Source organism: Cygnus atratus, chromosome 2 (genome assembly GCF_013377495.2).
Source record: "Cygnus atratus isolate AKBS03 ecotype Queensland, Australia chromosome 2, CAtr_DNAZoo_HiC_assembly, whole genome shotgun sequence".
Lineage (NCBI taxonomy): Eukaryota > Metazoa > Chordata > Aves > Anseriformes > Anatidae > Cygnus > Cygnus atratus.
The window spans coordinates 118,621,294-118,645,183 of record NC_066363.1 but is presented as its reverse complement, the minus strand read 5'-3'; positions in this window follow the sequence as shown (position 1 = coordinate 118,645,183).

Genomic DNA, 23,890 nt, shown 5'->3' with positions numbered 1-23,890 from the left:
TCATCCTCTCCATAATTTTACCAGGCACTGACGTGAGACTGACAGGCCTGTAATTGCTAGGGTCTTCTTTCTTGCCCTTCTTGAAAATTGGCACAACGTTTGCTAGCTTCCAGTCTACTGGGACCTCTCCAGATTCCCAAGATCGTTGAAAAATAATTGAGAGAGGTCCTGCGATGACATCAGCCAGCTCTTTAAGCACCCTGGGGTGAATCCCATCCAGACCCATGGACTTGTATGGATCCAGGTGGAGCAGCAAATCCCACGCTTGTTCAGGGTCGGTTGGGAGTTTATCATTCCCACTGTCAGGGTCCTCCAGCTCAGGGCACCCTGGGTACCAAAGCCCATCATCAGTGTTGAATACAGAGGCAAAGGAGGCATTAAATGTCTCTGCTTTGCCTATGTCATTGTCTGTGAGGAGACCTTCCCCATCAAGTAACGGACCTATGTTTTCTTTGGTTCTCCTTTTTCTGTTCACATGTCTAAAAAAAGCATTTTTATTGTCTCCCACAGACATGGCCAGCTTCAACTCTAGTTGGGCTTTGGCCACACGAATTTTCTCCCTACAAACACGAACAGCATCCCTACATTCCTTCATCGTCGCCTGACCCTCCTTCCAGCAGCCGTACACTTTATTTTTTCACCTAAGCTCCAGTAGAAGATCCCTGGTCAGCCAAGCCAGCCTTCTGCCCCGCCTGCCTGAATCCCGATATTTTGGAATTGCCTGATCTTGTGCTTTTAGGAGGCAGTGCTTAAAGATGGACCAGCACTGATGGACGCCAATGCCTTCAAAAGCAGTTTCCCAGGGGACCTTGCTGACTAGTTCCCTGAGCAGCCTGAAGTCTGCTTTCCCCATATCCAGGGCTGAAGTTTTGGTGGCAGTTTTCCTTCTGTCACTATAAATTCTGAACTCAACCGCTTCATGGTCACTATGACCGAGATGGCTGCCAATTGCCACGTCTCCCGCAAGACCCTCTCTGTTCTCCAGCAACAGATCTAGGAGGGCACCTTTCCTAGTTGGCTCTCTTAGCACCTGCACCAAGAAGTTATCATCTAGGTGCTTTATGACCCTCCTGGACTTGCTTGTGTCAGCCCTGTGGTGATCCCAGTTGACATCTGGCAAGTTGAAATCCCCCCTCAGGACAAGGGGAGTTGATCTCGAGGCATCTCTTAGTTCTGCAAAGAATAATCCATCAGTGTTGTCGTCCTGGCCAGGTGGTCTGTAATAGACTCCCACAACGACATCCCCTTTATTTGTTCATCCCTTAATCCTTACCCAGAGGCTCTCAACTTTGCCATCGCCAACTTGAAGTTCCACACAGTCCAGCTCATGCTTCACATACATCGCCACCCCACCACCTCACCTACCCTGCCTGTCCCTCCTGAAGAGCTTGTAACCATCTATTGCAACACACCAGCCACAGGACTAATCCCACCAGGTTTTGCTTATGCTGATGATGTCATGGCTGTGGGACTGGGCCAAGACTTCTAGCTCATCCATTTTATTCCTCATACTGTATGCATTTGTGTAGAAGCACTTCAAATGCGCCTCCTACACGCAGCACCTTGTGGAGCTGACCGAAGGACCTCACCAGCACACAGTCCCTCTGATTCTAGCACACCATCACTTAGCTCATCACCAGTGTGCCTGGTTTTATCCCTTTCCCCCTTCAACTCTAGTTTAAAGCCCTATCTGTCTATCAGCCCTGCCAACTCCTGAGCAAAAATCCTTACCCCTCTCTGAGAGAGGCGCATCCCATCTGGTGCCAGCAGGCACAGTGTCGCGTAGACCTTCCCATGATCGAAAAACCCGAAGTTCTGCCGGTTGCACCAGTCCTGAAGCCACGTGTTAATGTGATGAGTCTGTTTGTCAGCATCGATCCCCCCTATTGGAAGGACAGAGGCAAACACAACCTGTGCCCCTGATCCTTTAAGTAGTTGCCCCAAAGCCCTAAAGTCCCTTTTGATATCTCTCGGACTTCTCGTTGCTACCTTGTCATTACCAACCTGAAAGACTAGTAGCGGGTAGTAGTCGGTGGGCCGTACCAGGCGCTTGACTTTCTTAGCAAAGTCTCTCACCCAAGCCCCAGGGAGGCAACAGACTTCCCTGTGGGTTGGGTCCAGTCGGCATATTGGGCCCTCTGTCCCTTTCAAAAGTGAGTCCCCCATGACAATAACCCTTCTTTCTTTTTTGACAGAAGATGTAGCAATGCGGGGGGTAGGTTGCCTTGCCTTAGGCACCCTCTCCAACTGGGGCGGGCTTTCGTCTACATCGTTGTTCTGACTGTCATGTTCTAGACCTTCATACCTGTTATATAAGGGTAGATGGGAAGGTGAGGTGGGCAGGGATGGGGCTCGCCTACCACCCCGAACAGGAATCTGCCTCCATTCCCTCCCTTGGCCTAGGTCTCCTCCTACTGCCTGGTGGGATGAGGGAACTTTTGTCTTCTGTGTAGCAGGGGACACTTGTGCTGTGGCAAGCTCGTGAGTCTGTCTCAGAGAGGGTAGAGTACACCTCCACCAGTCAATTTCCCTCTCTGACACCCTGATGCTCCTGAGCCTGCTCACCTCCTCCTGAAGCTCTGCTACCTGGCTGAGCAGCTCTTCAACCTGGGTATACAGCCCACAGGCATAACCCTCGCTGCTGCTGTTGGATACCGACAGAAGACTCGGGCACGCCCTGCAGCCCAAGACCTGGACTGCGGTGTGTTTCCCTGAACCCTCCATCTGAGTAGCCACATCAGTGACTGTGGCTGGAGAGGCCGCAAGAGATGTGGAGGCCATGGTTTTCTGCCTGGTTGATACCATGGCCAGGTTCCTCACAAGCAGGTTATAAGTACTGATGGGAAAGACCGCTGCAAAAGAGTGGCGAGGGGCCCTCCCCGCTTGCCCTGCCTGCATGCACTGCTGCGCAAACTGCTGCAACACACCCTTCTGACGCGCCACGCCCAGTTTGCCCGTCCTGTTCGCCACACTCCTGGTCGCTCGCGCTCCCTTAGGGGCTGCTTTTGAATGGCCGGGGAGGGGGCACTGCTGGCTCCGCCTATGCTTTGTCAGCCTCCCTCGTGAGGGCTGCCTGCTCCTGGCGGCTCCCTTGGCTGCTTCAAGTGGCCTCGATGCTGAAAAAAAGCCCTGCCTGCCTCGATCCCCCGCTCCACTGCAGAACGCGTCTTCCCCGGAGCCGATCACCTTGGCAAGTGGAAGGAAGAACTTCTTTATGGTTCAGGTGACAGAGTACTGGAAGAGGCTGCCCAGAGATGTTGTGGAGTCTCTTTCTTTGGAGATATTTAAAACCCACCTGGATGTGATCCTGTGTAACATGCTCTAGGTGACCCTGCTTGAGCAGGGGGCTTGGGCTAGATGATCTCTAGAGGTCCCTTCCAACCTCAACCATTCTGTGATTCTGTGATTACTTCTCCCTCTACAGAATAGCATGGAAATGTTGCCCTGGCATTCCTTGTCAAATAATGTACAGCTGCCTTATTCTTACATCCAAAGGGGTTTTGTTTCTTCTTTCTAAATTGCTGTCTTTTAGCATCAAAGCTGTGCTGGGTCCTATCACACACCGATCAGACCAGCCCATACCTTCTCCAGGTACTGTTACATTCTGGCTGGGCAATAATATATTAAAGCAGCTGTTTCTAATCAGCTCCTTACTCACGGCTGTTGGCTTAGTTACTCCCTCTGTAGTCCTGGCTAGAATGTTGCTGTCCTATGCTGTTTGTATTTATTCTTTACATGGTTATTTCTCAAACTTTTTGTCTTTCTATTCTTTTGATAAGAGCAAAGATTCAAGCTACATTCTAATCCATGTTGAAGGCAATATTCATAATGAAAATACAGAAGTGTGTCTGAAATCTAGTGTCAGAATGGTGAGATAGGTAACCATGTTTCTCTGTGAGTTACAGATTTCATAGAAGTTTGGCCATATTTCATTGGCCAAAACAAGTCTGTGGGTGGCTCAGAAGCATTACAGCTAGAAGAGAAAGGATGAGGCCAGGGAAGCCCAGAATAGAGATCAGAGGTTCTGAGAAAAGCTTCAGTTTTAAGTCTTGCTTTTGTATTTTCCACTCTCATCTGTTTTCATTTCAATCTCTCAAGTTAAAAAAAAAAAAAAAGAAAAGTCACTCCTCCCTTCTTTCACTCCTCAAGGGACTGAAGATAATGAAAGGAGAAACAGAAAAAATGCCCTTTTCTGAAAAGGAGTTTTTGGGAAAAGAGAATTCCAATGAGAAAACCTCATCTGGTTTGTTTAATGTAGTTTTGGGTCTCAAATCTAATATGTTAAATCAAGAAATTCATCTTACTTTGTGAGAATAAAGACATCTTCTTCCTATTAAGTGCTCAGCTCCCTACCTTTGGGAAGTTATAAACAGATGTTATAAAGACACTAAGCAGAGATTAAAACACAGAGTTAAAATGTTGGCAAAGGGGAAAAATAGTATGTGAAATGAATTAGAGAAGACAAACCCGCCATTCTTCTAATTTGGAAAAAGTTTTTTTGGAAGAAGTGTTTTTTTCTGGAAGCAAGATATTCTTTGAGATAGCTGTGGCATGGATTCCTTCTTTCTTTTTGGCCCTAGAGGCTTTTTGATGCTCACTATGCTCTGAATGGCTGGAATTAAAGCCAGATTTTCTGTACCCTCCCTCTATTATTACATCTGTCACCATTTATCACCATAGCACCTAGGTGCAAAGCTACTACATTTAGTAGTAAAGAAAATAAAAAATAGTGTAACATAGTCATTGTACTATTTAACCTGAAACATATGATGTTTTTCTTTTGTTTTAAAACTTGTCAGTAAGCCTAGATTGTAGGGACCAATTGTGGAAGGTGGTTATTTGAAAAAAAATTATAATAATAATAAATAAAAAACTGCAGGCCATAGAAGCTGAGAGGCGATGGTATGCTTTTAAGTAAGCTTTGGTTTTTTTCCAAGTTAAACAATCTCACACAGATTTGTTTTCTCTTCCAGCTTTCCTTTTTTTTTTTTTTTTTTTTTTTTTTTTTTCCTTATCATTAAACCTAAGTAACAGCTTGGCTTCAAAAATAAGGTTTACTTATGTCTTTTCCTATAAACATGTTGTCATTGCATGTTCAAAAGGTTTTCTCTAATTTCTATAGTGACAGAGAATATTGGGTAGGGACAGGGCCAGCAGCTATAGTAATGTCCCATCCTGGCCTTTCACTCTGGTTAACTGATCACCTTTCTCAAACACCCTTACACCAAAGACTTCTGAATGAAAACCACCGTAGGCAAATAATATTGATCCTCTGGCATATATTTACAAGGCCACCAGTGATTTAACCTGAATCTGGGTGGATGGAGACAATAAAGCAAAGTTCAGTTTTCTCTGTTGCTGAAACTTTTTATTTTATTTTCTATCATAGCACTGTGGAAGGTGTCCTAGGCTGTGTTTTGGGTGCTACAGAAATGCAAGGAAAATACCCCATTCTCATCTCAAAGAGGTTAAACCATAGAGTAAAATAGATCTAGTAAAGTATACATGGAAAAAATGACTTTATGGTGACCAGTGAGGTGCAGAGTGGCTCCACTGTACGCTGTCTAAAGGCATCACTCAAAAAAAGGCAGCAAGACAGCCTTGCAGGGTTCCCTAAGGAACTCTTCCCACAATGCAGAGTTCTTTGATCAGAAAAGTCATTCTTGGAAAAACAAAACCCAAAACCTCCAAAACCAAATAGGCAATGTGACAGTATAAAAAAATTGTAAGGGTCAGAAACAGAATTTTCAGCATAGAACAAGACATTACTTTTAAGAAGAAAATAACCACAGAAAGTCTTGAAAATGAAGACAGGCAGAAATATAGAAAGCAAAAATTTGCTAACTCCTAAAATTCCTGTTTGGACAAACAGGAAGGTACCCTTTGTGAAGTCTTGTAAAAGTGAGGGCGGAGTTACTGGGATGTAAAAAAAAACTACATGAATACACATTCAGTTCATATCATAAAGATTGTATAAATGGCTATAGATATTTTCAGCAGGGGACAAAAAAAAAAAAAAAAAAAAAAGAAGACTTGGAGAAAAGATAGATGGATACATCAGGCACAGGAAACCCCCCTTATCTAGAGACCTAATTTCAATCTGGCCAAAGAAGTCAGAACACTTTGGATCCCACATAATCCTATTAATAACCTATGGGATCCCTAACTCACTTGGGTCCAAAGGTTCTATTGGTCAACAAAAATGAAGACATTTCTCCCAGATATGTCACAACAACCTAGCACAGGGAGGTTTAGAGTGAGAGTCTGTGAGTTGCAACATCTGGTTGGTGCGGAAGGCTAAGATGAGTGGCTGTGATTCTGGGGAAGCAAGAATCCAGCCCAACCACTCTTTTTGTCCTATGGCCAGGTGCTACCTGCACTGGAGATGAGTTGGGAAAATAAAGAAATAAAGGAGAAGTACGAATAAGAGGAATAAGGAGTGATAGCACAACTACTACTGCACTGGAGTATGGGATTGAACTCCCTACACAATTTGTTACTGGCATACATTTCATTTCTTTTCTCCTCCATTAACTGTTTTAACAGCTGAGCTTAACCCCAGTCTTGGACACTTACCTCTTCATTGCCTCCATGAATATGCAAGCCTTATCACCTACTCACATGCAGGTGTTCAAAAAATCAAATGTAAGTTATCATTATTAAAAAGCCACCATGTCAATATTTATGAGGACATAAAAGAGATGAAACCAGTGGCAAAACAGGATGCAAAAATTTTTGCAAAGCTCTCATGTACCTTCACTGTAAGAAAATGATACTAAAATTTGACAGATTAGTTTATGCCATTTGATAGCATGACATTTACTTTTTGACCCAGGGATTTATATTGTTTTCAATAGCTCACATCATACCAGCATCAATTTACCATCCACGTAGGCTGATTTTACCACGTCTGAGTGCAATCAGTTTAGCTTTGATGTTCGTTTGTCCTTATAATTCCCATAATTATATGGAAGTGCTACAATTCTGCCCTTTGCTATTGTATTTGATCCATTGACCTACTTGCAGTATCAGAAAACTTCTGTGCAGTGCCCTTTTATTAAAGACGTTTCTGCTAAGGACATTTCCTGAAAATACTCATTAAAACCAATCCTAGTTTTACACTGAATATGGTTGCTTTTGTACTTTTTTATATGAAGCAACAAGTTCAAGAAATGATTACTATATCAGTTGCTAAAAGCTAAATTGGTATCTTATATTTGAAATGTTCCTTGATGGCCATACACTCTTACTTACAAAGCACATTTTTTCAATAGTCTTCTGGTCTCTGCTATATATATATATGTTAAGTGATTATAATTTATGTAATTATTCTTCTTTTCCTAGTTAACATTCTCATTGGCTATTTTACTACTGCTGAGCAATGAACTGATGTTTTTACTGAAATATTTAGATTACAGATCTCACTCTTTGGTAGTAAGTGTTAGCTCAAAGCCTATCATTGTATATGTACATAAGTAAACAATATGACTTTTCTCATGCGCATTGCTTTATGGTTGTACACACCAAATTTAATTTTCTTGTTGTGCCCTGCCACTCAGTATCATAAGGTCTGTTGATAATCTTTTACAGGCCAGCTTCCATTTTTGAAACCAAAAGTGACTTTTTAATCAGCATCAAAAACATTTAAGACTGTTCAGTTTTTGATCTTTTCATATTAGAAGGTCATTGTATGCATTTGGTCTTAAGAGAGGGCTAACAGAGAGAACAAACCACAGACTTTTATTTCTTCTCCTTTTTGAAGCCTACTTCTCTCACTAAATGTGCCTCTGCCTTATGGTATTTTTCCCACTCCTGCTGGAAGTTATGAAGATCCATATAACTCATGCATTTTCTTCATGGCACCTTGAATAGGCATAAAGTTCCCTTGGAGATTGCTCAGATGAAGAGATATGAACACAAATATTATTTTCGTCCAAGCATGCTTTTGACTACATCAAACAAGCTGATGTTTGTGCACCAAAGTTTTCAAAACCAATAGGATCAGCACTCAGTCTGCCACAGTTCCATTTGTCTTTATTCTGTGCCCAGGCAAACACTTGAAAGCATCAACACAGGGCAGTTTAGACATGGAATACTGTTATGATGCTCTGCGGTATCTAGTGAGTGTGAAAAGGACAGGACTGTACCAGTGCCTTAAAACTGGAATATGAAAATGAGCTGTGACAATTGCTTGCAGCTAACTGCTTAAGGAGGTAAGCAGGACATATACCAGCTGTACCTACGCTGCTGGCAGTGCTCCTTTGTGCCAGCTGATTCAGTGCTATGGCATTCCCTCCCTAAATTAGGTGGTCTGGACCTCAGTGTTGCTTATTGTAATTCTATTTCCTGGGAACATAGCACTGATACTCAGTGCTCTTTGGTAACATTCTTGATAACTGGAATGAGACAGTGCAAGAAAAAAAAAAAAAAACAAGTAGCAATGCACCGAAATGGAAGTTGTATCTCTGATCTTCTTTTTCTTTTTTTTTTTTTTTTTTTTTAGGACCTTTGGAAATCAGGAATTGGTTAGGTTTAATGTGAATACTGGTTCAGAGGTGGAGAAAATGGGAAATTCCATGGGAAGATCAAAGTTGCTACCAAAATTGCATGACACTAATGTACAACATGTGTGTAGGGAAATAGCAGAGGAGGAGAAGCAAGGTGTTAAGAGATGCAAGGACTAAGCGTTTAGATTCCTAAGAGCTACAGCACCTGATACTCTGCTGAGCGGTAGAGACAGGAAATTTGTAATGTACAGAAACACTTGCGTAGGGCAGAACTAGAGCCACAGATGGTCCAGCTGACCATGGTGGGAACTACTCAGAGGACAATCCCTGCTCTGTGCAGAGAGCAGCATGTCATTCAGCTCTGTTCTTCATTCTATTTTCCTACTATCTTTGCCTTTTGGAGATGAAGACACCCATAAAGCTGTAGGTGCTTGTGAGTAATTCTGTCATATCACTTAACCTCTCATATCACTCTACATGAGAGTAGCCTCGTGTCAATTCATTGCATCCTGTATTGTGAAGAGACTAATCCATCCAGCAGATGTGTGTACTTTTGATTATGATTTACTGGCCTCCTCTGGTAATCCTTTTTGCACCTGTCTCATCTTTCCTTATTTAAATTATCAACTGTTATTTGCACAATTAAGATCCTGTGTTCCTATGAATTTAAATATTTGAAGACAAAAGCTCTTTGTCCCTGAAGGCTCATAAACATGCTGATACCTATATCCAGTGGAAATTTCTGCTGTGACAGTTCCTAACAGCAAAGTTTAATTTGATTTGATTGTCTATTTATTTATTTGTTTAACTGGAGGATTTGAAAATTAAAGAAGCAAAGGGCTTGAAGCAGACAAATGTGGGGGTAAAACTTTCACTGCACCTCATAAATCTGTGCTGACTGCCATTTGGGGATCTGTCAGTTGCGCACAGTCACCACAACCCTAAAGCTGCAAAAATCACCTGGAAGCTAACCCTCTCTCAGAGCTTCTATATGTCTGATATACAGTGACAGATAAAGCTGTCTCTATCTGGATACAACAGCATTACTTCACGGTCAAGACTATTTCCAATCACAGTAAAACAAACGCTGTTCCCATTCCTATATTTTGTCATTTCCACCTAAACTATCCTTTAGTAGCAAAATTGACAATATCTGTTTTGTAACACTTTAATTAGAAAAAAATAAGACAGCTTGTTTCAGTTTTATTTATTTCTTTATTTTAATGTTTGCTGTTTGCTTTTCCCAAAATAGCTCTGTTAAGGATTGATGAATACCTTGTTTCCAAATACTGAGAGGAAATACTTTCAGAAGTGAATAAAAGAACTTTCATAGAGAGAGAATTTTACTTCACTTCAAAGTAAAATCCCCACTGAGCAAATAAAGTTATATGAGCTGACTCAGTCTTGAGGGTAATGTATGCTTAAGAATACTTTTAAATCAAAGTGTCTTCATCCTTCTTTTCATCTGCTACATACATAAACTTTTACCAACCTACTGGCTTATGTATGTGTACCTTATATCTGATTGCGTGGTTCTATTAAGTTCTACTAAGTATAGTGTATTGTTCTCTAACTTTTACCTTTATCTTCTTAATCAACAAACTGATATAATTATTGTCTCTTACTTTGTAAGTTGCTTCTAAGTTTTTATTAGACACTATTTTTCAACTATCAGCCATTACTGTTTTGTCTTTAATGATCTCCTTATCTTTCATTAGACACAATAAACTTATGTTATAGTGTTGTCCTCAAAGCGCTTCAAGCAGATTTTTAGTCTTTCCTCATGTTACTGGATGATGCAACTCAATGTGCTATGTGAAAATGCTGTTTAATGTTTTTGTATCTCTAAACTTCTGTGAACTTGATATATTTAGCACCTTGCATGGGAATGATGATTTGTCCTACTTCCAAACAAATTAACTCACAGTGAAGGGCAGGGAGAACCTTATTTCAGCTTTCTAATACTTGTAATAAAGATGGAGAGCAACATTTTGCTTGAGCATACAATGACAGAACAAGGGGGAATGATTTTAAACTAAAAGAGGGGAGATTTAAATTAGAAGTTAGGAGGAAATTCTTCATTCAGAGGGCTAGAAAAGTAGGCCCATGTGAACCTAATGAGGTTCAACAAGTCTAAGTGCAAAGTGCTGCACCTGGGCCAGGGCAATCCCAGACATGAGCAAGAACTCATTGAGAGCAGCCCTGCAGAGAAGGACTTGTGGGTTCTGGTGGATGAAAAGCTCAACGTGAACCAGCAGTGAGTGCTTACAGCCCAGAAGGCTAACTGCATCCTGGGCTGCATCGACAGAGGAATGGCCAGCGGGGTGAGGGAGGTGATTGTGCCCCTCTGCTCTGACCTTGTGAGGCCCCACTTGGAGTGCATCCAGGCCTGGGAGCCCCAGCACAAGAAGGATGTGGGGCTGTTACAGCAGGTCCAGAGGAGGGCCATGAATTTGACCAGAGGATTGGAACACCTCTCCTAGGAAGACAGGCTGAGAGAGCTGAGGATGTTCAGACTGGAGAAGAGAAGGCTCCAGGGTGACCTTATTTCAGCTTTCCAATACTTATAATAAAGTTAGAGAGCAACATTTTGCTTGGGCATACAATGACAGAAAAAGGGGGAATAGTTTTAAACTAAAAGAGGGGAGATTTAGATTAGAAGTTAGGAAGAAATTCTTTACTCAGAGGGTGGTGAGACACTGGAACAGGTTGCCAAGAGAAATTGTGGATGCCCCATCCCTGTTGGTGTTCAAGGCCAGGTTGGACGAGGCCCTTAGCAATCTGGTCTAGTGGGTGTCATCCCTTCCCATAACAGGATGCTTGGAAGTAGGTGACCTTTTTAGTCTCTTCCAACCCAAGCCATTCTATGACTCTATGATTCTTTCCATTCAATGAAACTGGGATGAAAATGGAGTCCTTTCTACTAAAATTGATGCATCTTCTCTGGAGTGCTTTGGTCAGCTCTCCTAATTATTCTTTACTTGCATTCATAATAGTTATTTGGTAGTATTGAGAATTTTGAAGTATTGAGTTGAACTGATTTTTTTTTCTTAGAAAAATGCAGAACAGCAGCTAAGTCCGTTCTATAAAAACGAGGAAGCTCTTCAGTAAACACCATCTTAAACAGTTTTAACACTCCAAAATTCTGTTTTTTTCTTAACTAAGGTTCCATATAGAAGTATCTCTTTCTACTATACAGAAGTTCTTCATCTTTTCTTCTGTTCTTGAACATCTTCTACTGACACAAGAATTAAATTTTAGTATCAATATTTTAAAATGTGCACTGAAAAAAAAAAAAGTTATTCCATATACCTTAATTCTATGGTCCTTCAGGGCTTATTTAACTTGTAGTCATATTAGCATGAGACAAAACAATGTATTTCAGGCCTGTCTTCTAGTTGATTACACTAGAACTGAACTAGAATGTCCCTGGACTCAAGAGATCCTGAAGACCTCACAGTATGGTGAAGACTAATGTTCTGTGAAAGAGAAGTAAGCTGTGTTGTCATGTGTTTAAAATATTATTGGAAAGAAGAGGGAGAAATTCCAGACTGGTTTGTGCTTAAAAGGCGAGAATGGTGCTTACCACTCCCCAGATTATATTATTTGCCTTTAAATTTGTAGACAGAAATGAAATGCAGATGCCAATGGAAGAGCTATTTTGAATAAATCAGGGACGTGGAAAGAAATATATATTCTTGAAAGAACAAGCGATCATGGAAAAGACAGAAATTCCAGGAGATGACTGAAACATAAAATCTCAATCGAAGAAATCCTAGAGCACTGGGGGGAGAACCAAGAAATATAGGACAAATCATATTAAGCCAAAAACGGATTAGTCTAAAATAACATGAACGAGTGCCAAAAATGTATCAATGAAGTATGCAGATACAAAAATTAGAGCAAACTTACCTCTTTCCTAATTAAAAAGGGAAATAAACAAGACTGTAAAAGTTTTTCCAGATATTCAAGGCAAGATCACATGTGAGCTGTCAGATAACTGCTGTCTCAGATGTAAGCTTGGTAACATGCATCCTATTTTAGTGAGTAAAACAGTCTTCTTGGTCTGCTTTAATTTTAATGTGTACGGCATAAAATAGTGAACTATGTTATTTTTTAATGCTGATAATATATGTGGTGCATGGGAAATGAAGAGAAGAAAAGGCATGCGATGTTTTAGACTCTGTGGTAGGCTAGGGAGTACGTATTCCAAGGAATCTGGTGCTGTTCCCAGAAAATAATAATAAAATAATAATAATAATAAAATAATTACAGAAAAAAAGAAAAAAAAAAAGGAAAAAAAGCCTTCATGATATGTGAAACTGATTCAATAAATCTGGCTTACACAAGTGTTTAAGTTTATTAAGACTTCAATGTCTGAAAGCTATTTGGAATTATTGCTACAGCTGGATTATAACATTCTCTCACTGATCCAGTATTCTATCCTCCATGGAAATCTCATAACTTATGTCTACTTCATCATGATGATTGATAGCTTTAAGCTAGTGAAGACACATGTACCATAATATTCTTGTCATGTGGATTTTTTATTTTTAAAACAACATAAGGTCTAATAATACTTTGCAACATGATATTTGCAAAATGTCTCAAGGATGATGAGATCTAGTCAAAACTTCCAGCAGAAGAAGCTCTATGTTTTCTTTATCTATCATTCCTAAATAGAATTCCTGTATCTTCTTAACTACAGAAAATTCAACAGTAACAAAAAGAGTTGGATGTAATGTTGAGATTTGACTCACTCTCTCCATGATTTAGCTCTCACGCTGATAAAAGTGAGATTAATTTATTTTTGTCTTCTGGCATCTATTCATAGGAAAGAAGGGACCTGAAGTATGGGGAGAAAAAGGGATAAGACTTGAAAAGGCACAACCAAATCAGAAACATCATAGCTTTTACCCATTGTATTCCAACCCCTCCAGATATCCTGGAAAACATACTGCACTGTGCTTCTGTGTTTGTAGCCTTTGCTAAAAAACATATGCTCTTTACCTTCTCACCATCTCCCAGTGCAAACTCAGGTATTTCAACAAGGAGAGAAGTACAGTATGTTTTGTACCTGAAGGGAGGGTGCAAAGAAAACAGAGCCAGGATCTTTACAGTGGTGCCCAGTGACAGGATAAAAGGCAATGGGCACAAAGTGGAACACAGGAAGATCCATACTGTGCAGGTGGCAGAGATCTTCAAGAGCTGCCTGCACATGGTCCTGGGCAATCTGCTCTGGGTGGTCCTGCTAGAGCAGGGGGTTGGACCAAATAGCCTCCAGAGGTCCTTTCCAAACTCAATCATTCTGAGATTCTGTGATTCTGTAATAAATTGCCAGTCTGCACAAACAGATTAGAAGTTGTGGGAGAGCATGTTTATCCACCTCATTGTGTCAGTCTGTAAGATCCTGGCAAGGACTATGTTAGGGGCACAACATGAAGAACTTTCACTATTTTTTTTCCCTTATTCTAAACACATTTATCTATATAAGTTGCATGTGATTGATAGATTGGGTGAATTCAATCACCTGTTCTTGAAGGTGGCATTTTGGGGTCTTTTTCTCATTTTAACAAATTTTGTCAGTGCAATGATCACACTTTTTTTTTTTCTTCTATGTTCTATATATTCTATGTTTTCTATGTGTACCTTCCAAAGACACGTTTAAACAAGTTACAAACAGCTAACAAGCTGATTCTAAAGGAATTGTCAGCAATGACTTGTTACTAACCGGGGGTATTGTTGACAAGGGTCTACACATAAATGTTTTTAAAGCCTATTAAATACTTTTGATTTATATTTGGAAGTATGAAGTTGTTGCTGGTAAAAGTCTTGTTAAGTAATCACTGAAATCTGGTCATTATATGGATTATCAGATGACAGACTGATTTATAACACAGACCTGTTTTAATGCTGCTTTAATATTAGCAAAAGCAGGGCTACACATCTAGGAGTATAGAATAGAGACAATATATACAGAATGAAGGATTGTATCCCAAAAACTCTGAGAAGAGTTCAAAGTTCTTATTAGATGTGTTTAAAAGCATTTTACTGATAGGCAAAAGTGGTGCTGCTTTTGTAACATGTTGCATTGCAACACGTAACTGTGCCTTCTCTGCACTGCGCTATAGCTGCATCTTAACTATGTCTTATCTGTACAGCTCCAAGTTAAGTATGTTTTTTTGCATAAGTGAAGAAACTGCAGGGAAAGAATACCAATGTCTGGAAGTTGGAAAATATATGCTAGAATGAGACAATTAAAAGGCTCAGCCTGCCTAGTTGATTTTTAAAGGCTACAGAGTAATGAATAGATTTCCATGTTTAATTACTTTCCCAAGAGAAAGACACAAAGGGACTTCATAAATTTGTAGGGAGAGGTACAATGCAGACCAAAAGCTGGAAGCTGGTTTTATGCAGATTCAAATTTGGAATGGCTCTAATTCACTAATAATCTCTTCATAAAGTTAATTATATCAAAGGTGCAGATGGAGTCTCTGGAAACATCAAGAAAGAATTAAGGATGGAGGTTTTTCTGAAGAAATATACTACGTTAATTCATAAATTATTAGGCTACACATATAAAGATGTTTTGGCCTCCAAAATATAAAAAATTGGATAATCTAACAATCCTTTCTGTCCTTAAATACTATGCTTTTCTCTCTGCCTGTTTCTTTCTAAATAGGACTTTAGGAGGAGGCTAGCAACAGCTATACTCTATAATTAGGTACAGTCTTGTAAAACTTGATAGATTGATTTTCTTTTCAGCAAGAAAATGCAGTTATATATATGCTGTACTTGTACTATACAAATAACCTTGATGTATGTGAAATTTCAGGCGCAAAGGCATTTCTGTCTGAAGGAACTGCATTATACCAGGTTAAAGAATAAAAACTGTTTTGATTGACACTTTTCCTCTCCTACTCCCTAAGTTTTATATTTCCTAAAAATTAATGATCTTTCTTGACAACTTTGTTCTAGGCACAGGATAGACATGAACAAGCCAAATACCTCTGTTAATAAGTAATGACATATAATACTGAGTTAATAAGTAATGACACAATATATAATTTTGATTTTCCCTCTTAGTGGTTGACTATGTGATAGATCAGACAGAGGGAAAAACTGTTCTATGTAACTTAAGTTTTTCTGAAGTTGAAATAACACAGTGACTTTTATTTAGTTTAAAAATATTTAAAACACTTCCATGCTTTCCCATCATTATTTAATGATATATTTGATGTGCATTTTGTGGCTGACTATTAGCAGCTATGTGACGCCTGTACAATTGCTAAGGAAAAAGAAACAGAAAAGGCAATGTCTCTCCAGAGTAATTCAAACTACCAAACATCCAGGAATTCTTGCTGTACTATGATATTTAATTATCTGAGGATGGAAACCAGGCTATGATTAAAAACTGTCAACCCAACAGAATCATAGAATCATTAATGTTGGAAAAGACCTCCAAGATCATCTGGTCCAACCATCCCCCTACCACCAATGTCACCCACTAAACCATGTCCTTAAGCACCACGTCCAACCTTTCCTTAAACACCCCCAGGGACGGTGACTCCACCACCTCTATGGGCAACCTGTTCCAATGTCTGACTACTCTTTCTGAGAAGAAATGTCTCCTAATTTCCAACCTAAACCTCCCGTGGCACAACTTGAGGCCATTCCCTCTTCTCCTATCATTAGTTACCTGTGAGAAGAGGCTGACCTCCAGCTCCCCACCACTTCCTTTCAGGTGGCTATAGAGAGCAATAAGGTCTCCCCTGAGCCCTCCTCTTCTCCAGTCTGAACAACCCCAGTTCCCTCAGCTGCTCCTCATAGGACTTGTGTTCCAGACCCTTCACCAACTTCATAGCCCTTCTCTGAACACGTTGCAGGACCTCGATGTCTTTCTTGTACTGAGGGGTCCAAAACTGAACACAGCACTTGAGGTGTGGCCTCACCAGAGCAGAGTACAGGGGAACGATCTCCTCCCTGGTCCTGCTGGCTACCCTATTCCTGATACAAGCCAGGATGCCATTGGCCTTCTTGGCCACCTGGGCACACTGCCAGCTCGTACAAAGTAGGAAAGGTCTTCTGGTATTTTAGATTTTTTTTTTTTAATTTTTATTTTTATTTTCTCTACTTGCCTTCTCCTAATATTACATACCTAAAAAAGAAACATATAACAGTCTTTGGCCTAACTGGTCACTACAAGAAAGGATCGCTGACATTAAAGTATTGCAAATGAATAGTGATGTGGTATTTTATGCACTGAATTTAAGTATTTCACCATCACATAGGCAAATGTTTCTGATGTCTCATACAAAAATAGAGAAATAAGAGAGTCCTGTTAGGACTGTTTACTTTGGCTGTAATGGCATAGGCTATGCATCTTCCTCCATGCTGAATTTCTACATAAAGGTCTGCTAATGTCTAGAACAGTTCCCACAGTCTTGGCTTGTGATGAAAGTGACCTTCTCTCTGTGTCCTGCATGGCCTATTTCCCATTTGGCCAGATCTCAGTCTGTGAATGCCAGATATCTGCTCCATATATCCTTTGTATATCTGAGTCATGACAAGGATCAGCTGATATAAGACATGAGGAAAGGCCATCCATGTTCAGAAGAGCCTTGTGACTGCAGGGGGCAGTTTTGCACTAATTCACATCAGTGGTGTGTGTCTTCAAAGAATGTGAAGTTACGGTTATATGCAGAAGAAGATCTCATTAGCATTATGTTTATGCCATCTGGCATTCAACAGCACTTGTCCACCATGTTTGATGTGACAGACTTATTCTGCAATAATAATACATTTATCTTTACCATTTGATCTTAAGAATAATTATATAGATAATCATTTAGGAAAACGCATTCTGTAGCATGGATGTGATTTGAAAATGAGTTACTCCAGTTACACAGATAACTTCAGTGCTCTGGGTCATCAGTGTAGATTGCTAAGCTTTATGAAGCTTATTAACACCTCATAAAACTGCAAGAACAGGTAGATAGTCTGAACAAAATAGTGTAGCATGGATTTCAACATAACATTAAACAATCCTGTGTTTAATATATGAGCAATTACATACACCTCTTTTAGTAATTCATACAGAACTTGTGCTTTTCTGTTGCACTTGTGTCTTTTTTGTGTTCGGTCAACTATCTGAACACACTATGCAGTGATACTTTCATGAAAGGATCACCATTGCCTTTTGCTAGCAACAGTTCATATCGTTGTAAATTGTTCACTCAGAACAGACCAACGAAATGCTAGTGAGCTGCCAGAAAGAATATATAGTACATAAATTGCAGTCCTGTGTTTGCTTAGCTATCCAGCCATATTTTTAAAGGAACGATTTTCTCATTCTGGTGTAACCAGAGCAATATTAAATGTTGTAGCTTCTATTGCCAAATAAAATTCTCTCATCAGGCACCCCTTGTCCATCAAAGTAGTATGGATTTATCTGAACTACTTTCCTGTTGTATCTTAGCAGAGATGGAAAGATTAGAGTCTATTTTAAAAATGATAGGAAATGTAAAACTAGTACAGCAGACAAATCAACATTGAGACTTTGTCACCAGATATCTTTAACTAAGTGTAGGACAGCTGAGTCCTAAATCTTCGTAGGATAATTTCTGTCCTGTACCAAAAAGATAAGAGAATAGTGTCCAAATATCTGCCAGTGTACCTAGAAATTATTGCCAGTGTAGTCCACACAGTGGTTGCTCAAAAGGAAGCCAATTCTTTTGTAACTGATGTTCTAAAAAAATCTATTGTATTCTTGTGAAAAACAAATGGTAGTATTTATTTCTTGTATTTCTGTTACTCTATATCCTTCATTTTGTCTATGTGATAGTTCTCTCTACACAGACAATCTTTGAAATCACAGCTTCAGTTACAAGTTACTTTTTTCTACACTCAGGTCTAAGAAATGGAAATCTTATGCAATTTGCCTGCTTGCTCTTATTTTTTAAGTGTTACTTGTTGAATAATTCATGATGATTTGTAAGACAGTAAAATTACTGTTTTTGAAGCCCCTAGGTGGTTTAGGTTAAACTTACACAGTGTCACTTGTCTATCTTGAGAAAGCTGTAAATTCTGGCTGCTTTCTTACTTATGTCACCAGCTGTTTTGCTCAAATTCAGCTAGGAAGGCTGGAAAAATAATTTGGGCAGTGCCTCTTTTGTTTATACATCTACTCCCAAAGCAATGCTTCAAATTCTATACACCAAGATATTCATAAATATTCTCTAGTAGAAGCATTGCTGGATAGTGTTGAGTTTACTCTTGAGATTTGGTCATGTGTTTAGCACTGCATGTATCCTATCTAAATTAAGAATAAAGTTGTCTGATTTCCCTACACAGTAAAAGGAGAGAGAGAGATGGAGGCATTCAGTGACTCCGCATAAAACTAAAATCTACAATCTAACTAACTGAAAAAGCTTTTCTACATTAGTATGTAAAGTGTCTATAGTGAAAGCACTGTTCTCTCAAACTAATGAAATTAGATAGATAAATCCAGGTTGTAGGTTAAAAAAGATGAGAAATTGCTGGTATCATGAGGAAGATAAGAAAGGAGGAGAAAGAACGATAGAGTATTTTGTGGGCTGCTGTGAAAGTGCTTCTCCTAAGTGAAGGGAGTAGGGGACAATATCAGATGTTGTAAAATAGGGATTAGTGGAGCAAATTGTTTCCATTGGTAAGGAGAATGTTATGTTAATGTTTCCATGTGATGCAGGGAATGTATTTGTAAGACACAGACAATTTTTTAATTTTTTTCTCCCGTGAATGGAAGAGCAGTTTTCAACAGGTGAAGAAGGGAATAATGTGTTCAAAGACCACATTGCTAGTGTGATCAGAGATGGGGCAAGGAGAAGCTGTTTGGGATAGAACTGAGGCTAGGTGACAGCACAAGGAAAGAAGAAAATGGCCTGGGACTTTGCTGAACTCACCTGCAAGTCCAGGCTGTAAGACAGAAAACAGTCTTGCAATCAATTGTAAAGAGGCATTTTTGATGTGTATTTTTGGGTGAACAATTCAGAAAAGGAGTCACTAGCTATTCCCAGGCAAAACTTTTTACTGGTAAGTGAAAAATTCATTGCTGACACATAACAATATCGTCAAAATAGAACATTTTGCTACGTTATAATTAGCACTAACAGAATCAATGTGTGCTAGGTCAGTTGGTAAAATAGAAATAAATGATAGTGTATGGCCGCTGTGGCTAAGCGGTTAAGTGAAGCACACAGAATTTGATGTATCCAGCATCCAAGGGAAACTACATGGTGTTTCTGGGACTACATGGTGCTACATCTTTAAGTGAGTTTAGTTCCAAATCTCCAAGTCTGGGTAAATCTGCCCAAGCTAGAAGGTTAATCTTCCCTTAAAGATAGAGTAGATTTAAAATAAAATGTGTGGGTTTTTTTTGTTGTTGGTGGTGTTTTTTTTTTTCCTAACTTTAGCAGCAGTAGAGATTAACGTCATTCTTGTGTCTGTCTGAAATTTAGTATTGATTTATGTCATGGTACTCATAAGTCTCCATCTATTTATTTATGCATTTTTTAACAGTGTTGCTGTTTGTTTGTTTGTTTTAAATAAAATGAGATTATTTGTTTTTATTTTATTTATTTATTTGGCCTTCTCTACTAAACAATCGACTTTACTATTTCCCAAACGCAAGCACTTTTTTTTTTTTTTTTTTTTTTGAGGCCACTGCAGAAAACCTTGGACAAGTTTGGTCTTTCTTAAGTCACAGTGAACTGCTGTAGTCAGTTTGTATAACAGTTTCTGGGTTCTCTTCTGACCAGCAGAACATCACTACATCACTATAACCTTTTCCAATCTACACCTCCAGCAGCATAACAAGGTATTTACAGAGAAATTTAAATCAGGACCCTGGATTTGATTACATACTGTTGAGGCTGCAGGAAAGTGACTAGGTCGCTGCCTAGGCCCTGGCTAGAGGTAAAGCCAGCTGAACAAGATGCAGGAAACCACTGACCATTAGAGGCAAGGTGACAAGCCAAGGAAACTGCTGTCAGCACCATGAGGAAGGGCTGGATTTCACAGGTAGTGAGGGGCCAGCTGAACCTATGGAGCATGGAATGGAAAGGCTTGTGACCTTCTGGCAATAGCAGCTGGCAAGGTCCCAGCATCCAGGGCCACAGGTCCAGGAACTGGGCACCTCTCTGGGGACAGGATGAGGCCAAGCCAAGATGCAGGCCCATGGGTCAGTATGAGTCCCTGATCAGCAGAACCATGGTCAATTTCAGACCTGGCTTTGGGACATTGGGAGCTGTGGCTGCTGGGGGCCGAAGGCAGAGTCTCAACCAAAATCTCCCAGGGACTGGGGATTGTCCCCCACAGTGCCCAGGCACAGAGCGCTACTGTGCCGAGGCAAAATCCTCCTAAATGCTACACTTTGTATGCTGCTCACACAGAAATGCAGTTAATGATTTTTGTGTGGACAATCTAACATTCTTGCTCAAGGTGCTTATTCATTCATAATTTTATGAATCAAGTTAAATGGAGAAGACACAACTAAATCTATTTGCAGCATGTTTACACATCCTTTTACTGGGACATTTGAGTGCTTGCCAGTTTTTAATTTATTCATCCTCACAATTAAATTTTGGAAGTAGGAAATATGTTAACCGTATTATACCTCCAAAAAAAAAAAAGACATGGAGAGATAATGAGGACTTAGGTGCCTATACTTGATCCTTAGATACTTAAAGCCACATTTTAGCTGCTGCCAACCCTGGAAATAACTATTTTTCTCAGGTATATAAAATATCACCTTACAATATTTTCATAGCCACCAAGATCCTATAATATCTGTTCCATGAAATAAACCATGTGGTTTAGTTATTTATTTATAAGGAGTCATCTAAGCCTAGAGAAGGCCAAAATCCTAATATAATACATGTAGCAAGTAATGATACTACTGCTCCCTTCTGCTGTATTTTCATACATCAAATGTGAATCTGATGTGGAAACAGATCTGAATCTACTTCTTCCATCTTCATGGATACACATTTTTGTCTCTAAGCTCTGCAATAACTTGTGTATGAAATTATCGTTCATGGAAGGATTCTGACTATTGGTTATTCTTGTAATTTCCTTTCTGTATCCCAAGCAACTATTTTAGTTTACTATGTACTGAATTAATTTCAGAAAGAGAGAGAATACTTCCCTAAAGTGAAGGATCCCCGTGAGCAAATATTACAGATTCAAATCTAGTAAGAAAAAGTGAAACTTCAATATATATATTTGAAGGGGTGTGTGTGTGTATAAAATAAAACATTTCATCTGCTAGAGTTTATTAAAATTACTTCCTTTTCTTACTGCCATGTCTCTTGTAAAGGGAAGGAATGAGTTGGTGGCAGAATCTGACTTCAGGAAAGGGCTTGTGTTTTTGAGTCACAGTTTCAGGGTGGTGCCTAAGTCTCCTTTCTCAGTTATGCTAAGAGTGTGTGTGTGTATGTTTGGGTGTTTTTGTTTGGTTGGTTGGTTGGTTGGTTTTTGCTTTTATTTGTTTGTTTCATGAAATCCAGTTCAGCAATCCTTAGTTTTACCACTGTTTCACAGGAAGATGATGGGGAGCTTTCCTACTTATTAACATGTAGTTCAAATGTTGTTTTAGAACACAGATTCTCTCCATTTACTGTATAGGATGTGTGAGTAGACTAGCTTATTAAACTATCTGCCTAAATTTGTAAAGTAAATCACTTGTGCATCTAAATGAATTGAGAGGCATCAGGAAATTTGCTATAGAGAGCAATGACTCATAGAAGTTGAATTTTTACCCAGATAATATTAAAAATGTTTAGAAATTTCTACTTTAAAAATGATTTTTAAAATATGTATATTAGCATATTTATTTAAACTTTGCACTTATGACTTTCTGTGATGAATTTCAGTGGGTCAATAAGATGGCAAAGCATGATGCTTCACAGGAAACAGAGACTGAACTCTGCTCAAATAGAGATATGAAACACTTGAACTCTAACACCCAAGATGAAGGCTATTTGAAGCTCCCATTTTCAGCAGAACTGGATGCTGCTGTATGTATGGGTGGTCATGAAGCCACGTAATTTTTCTTCTCACATAACTGAACCATCCATGTCACATGGTAAGGGGAGAGTAAAAGGAGGGAAGGCGTCATGCAAGTAGCTGTTCTTGGTAAACACTGCCCTTGACAAAATCTCTCTGCTTCAGGGTTTTGCCCTGTTCTGTTTAAGCCACATGCTACTGTTTGTTTCATGAGGAAAACCTATTTTAATTTTGACTTTTGTCATCTCTTTTCCTTGGGTGTAATTTCTATCTCTAGCCTGAACTACAAATCTCTCATTCCTACCTAAAAAAAAAAGTTGGTTTGCCACTCCAGGTACTTGGCCTTTATTTGAGCTTTGTTCCTGCCAGGTCAGGGAAACCCAGATCAGCCAAGCCCTAATTAGCTATTGAGAACAGAAGCCTTATTGAAAAAGCATTTAGCTCTGTGAAAAAGCAGTTATGATATACTGAAGGTCTCTGAATCTCTAATGAGAGTAAACAAATACGACATATTTTTTTTTTCCTTAAATTGAGTAGCCACATATTTTGAGATGCTTTCTCTTCAGGAAACATTCCAGGTGAATTATCTATTTATTGGAGGCAGGAAAGCACACAGAGAGAGAGTGCCATTGGCAGCATGCCTTCTCCTTGAAGGGACTGTATGACAGCTTGGCCTGGCACAAATCTCAAAAAAAAGGAAATGATCAGACTTACATATTTTTGTACACAAACACTAGTATTGATAATGTGCTTTGTCAGTAGATAGATAACTATGGTTCAAATAATTCCTTACTAACCAAGAGGCTGCTTGACTGCGTCATTAGAGAGCAACACAGAGAAATTTCTTAGTTTGGAGAATTAAAGTTTTTTTTTTTTTTTTTTTTTTTTTTTTGTCTGAATTTAAAGTTTAAGTACTGAAAGGACATTTAAGTACTGCTTTGTTTTGTTTTGTTCTGTTTTTAATTTTGAGGATAAATTGTTTTGAATCTGGTCCTTTAGATTTCAGAATGAAATTGAAGTATAAGAAAAAATGTGTAAATACACAATTATATTTTTGTTTGTTTGTTTGTTTTTACAGAGGAAAACAATATAGACTGATGCAAAATATAGTCTACATATATCTCAAGACTGATTTGAACCACAAGTCATTGATTGTTTTCTCTTCCAGTTCAGTCATGGAAAGCGGGCTTTGAATTAATACAATTATATTTACTTTGGCAAGGATATAAATCTGCCTAAGTGCTATAGTTTAATACTGTGGCTTTACTTACTTCTCAGAGGATTAATTACACCACAAACATTTGCTTATAAAATATGTTAATAAGATGCAAATAAGATGA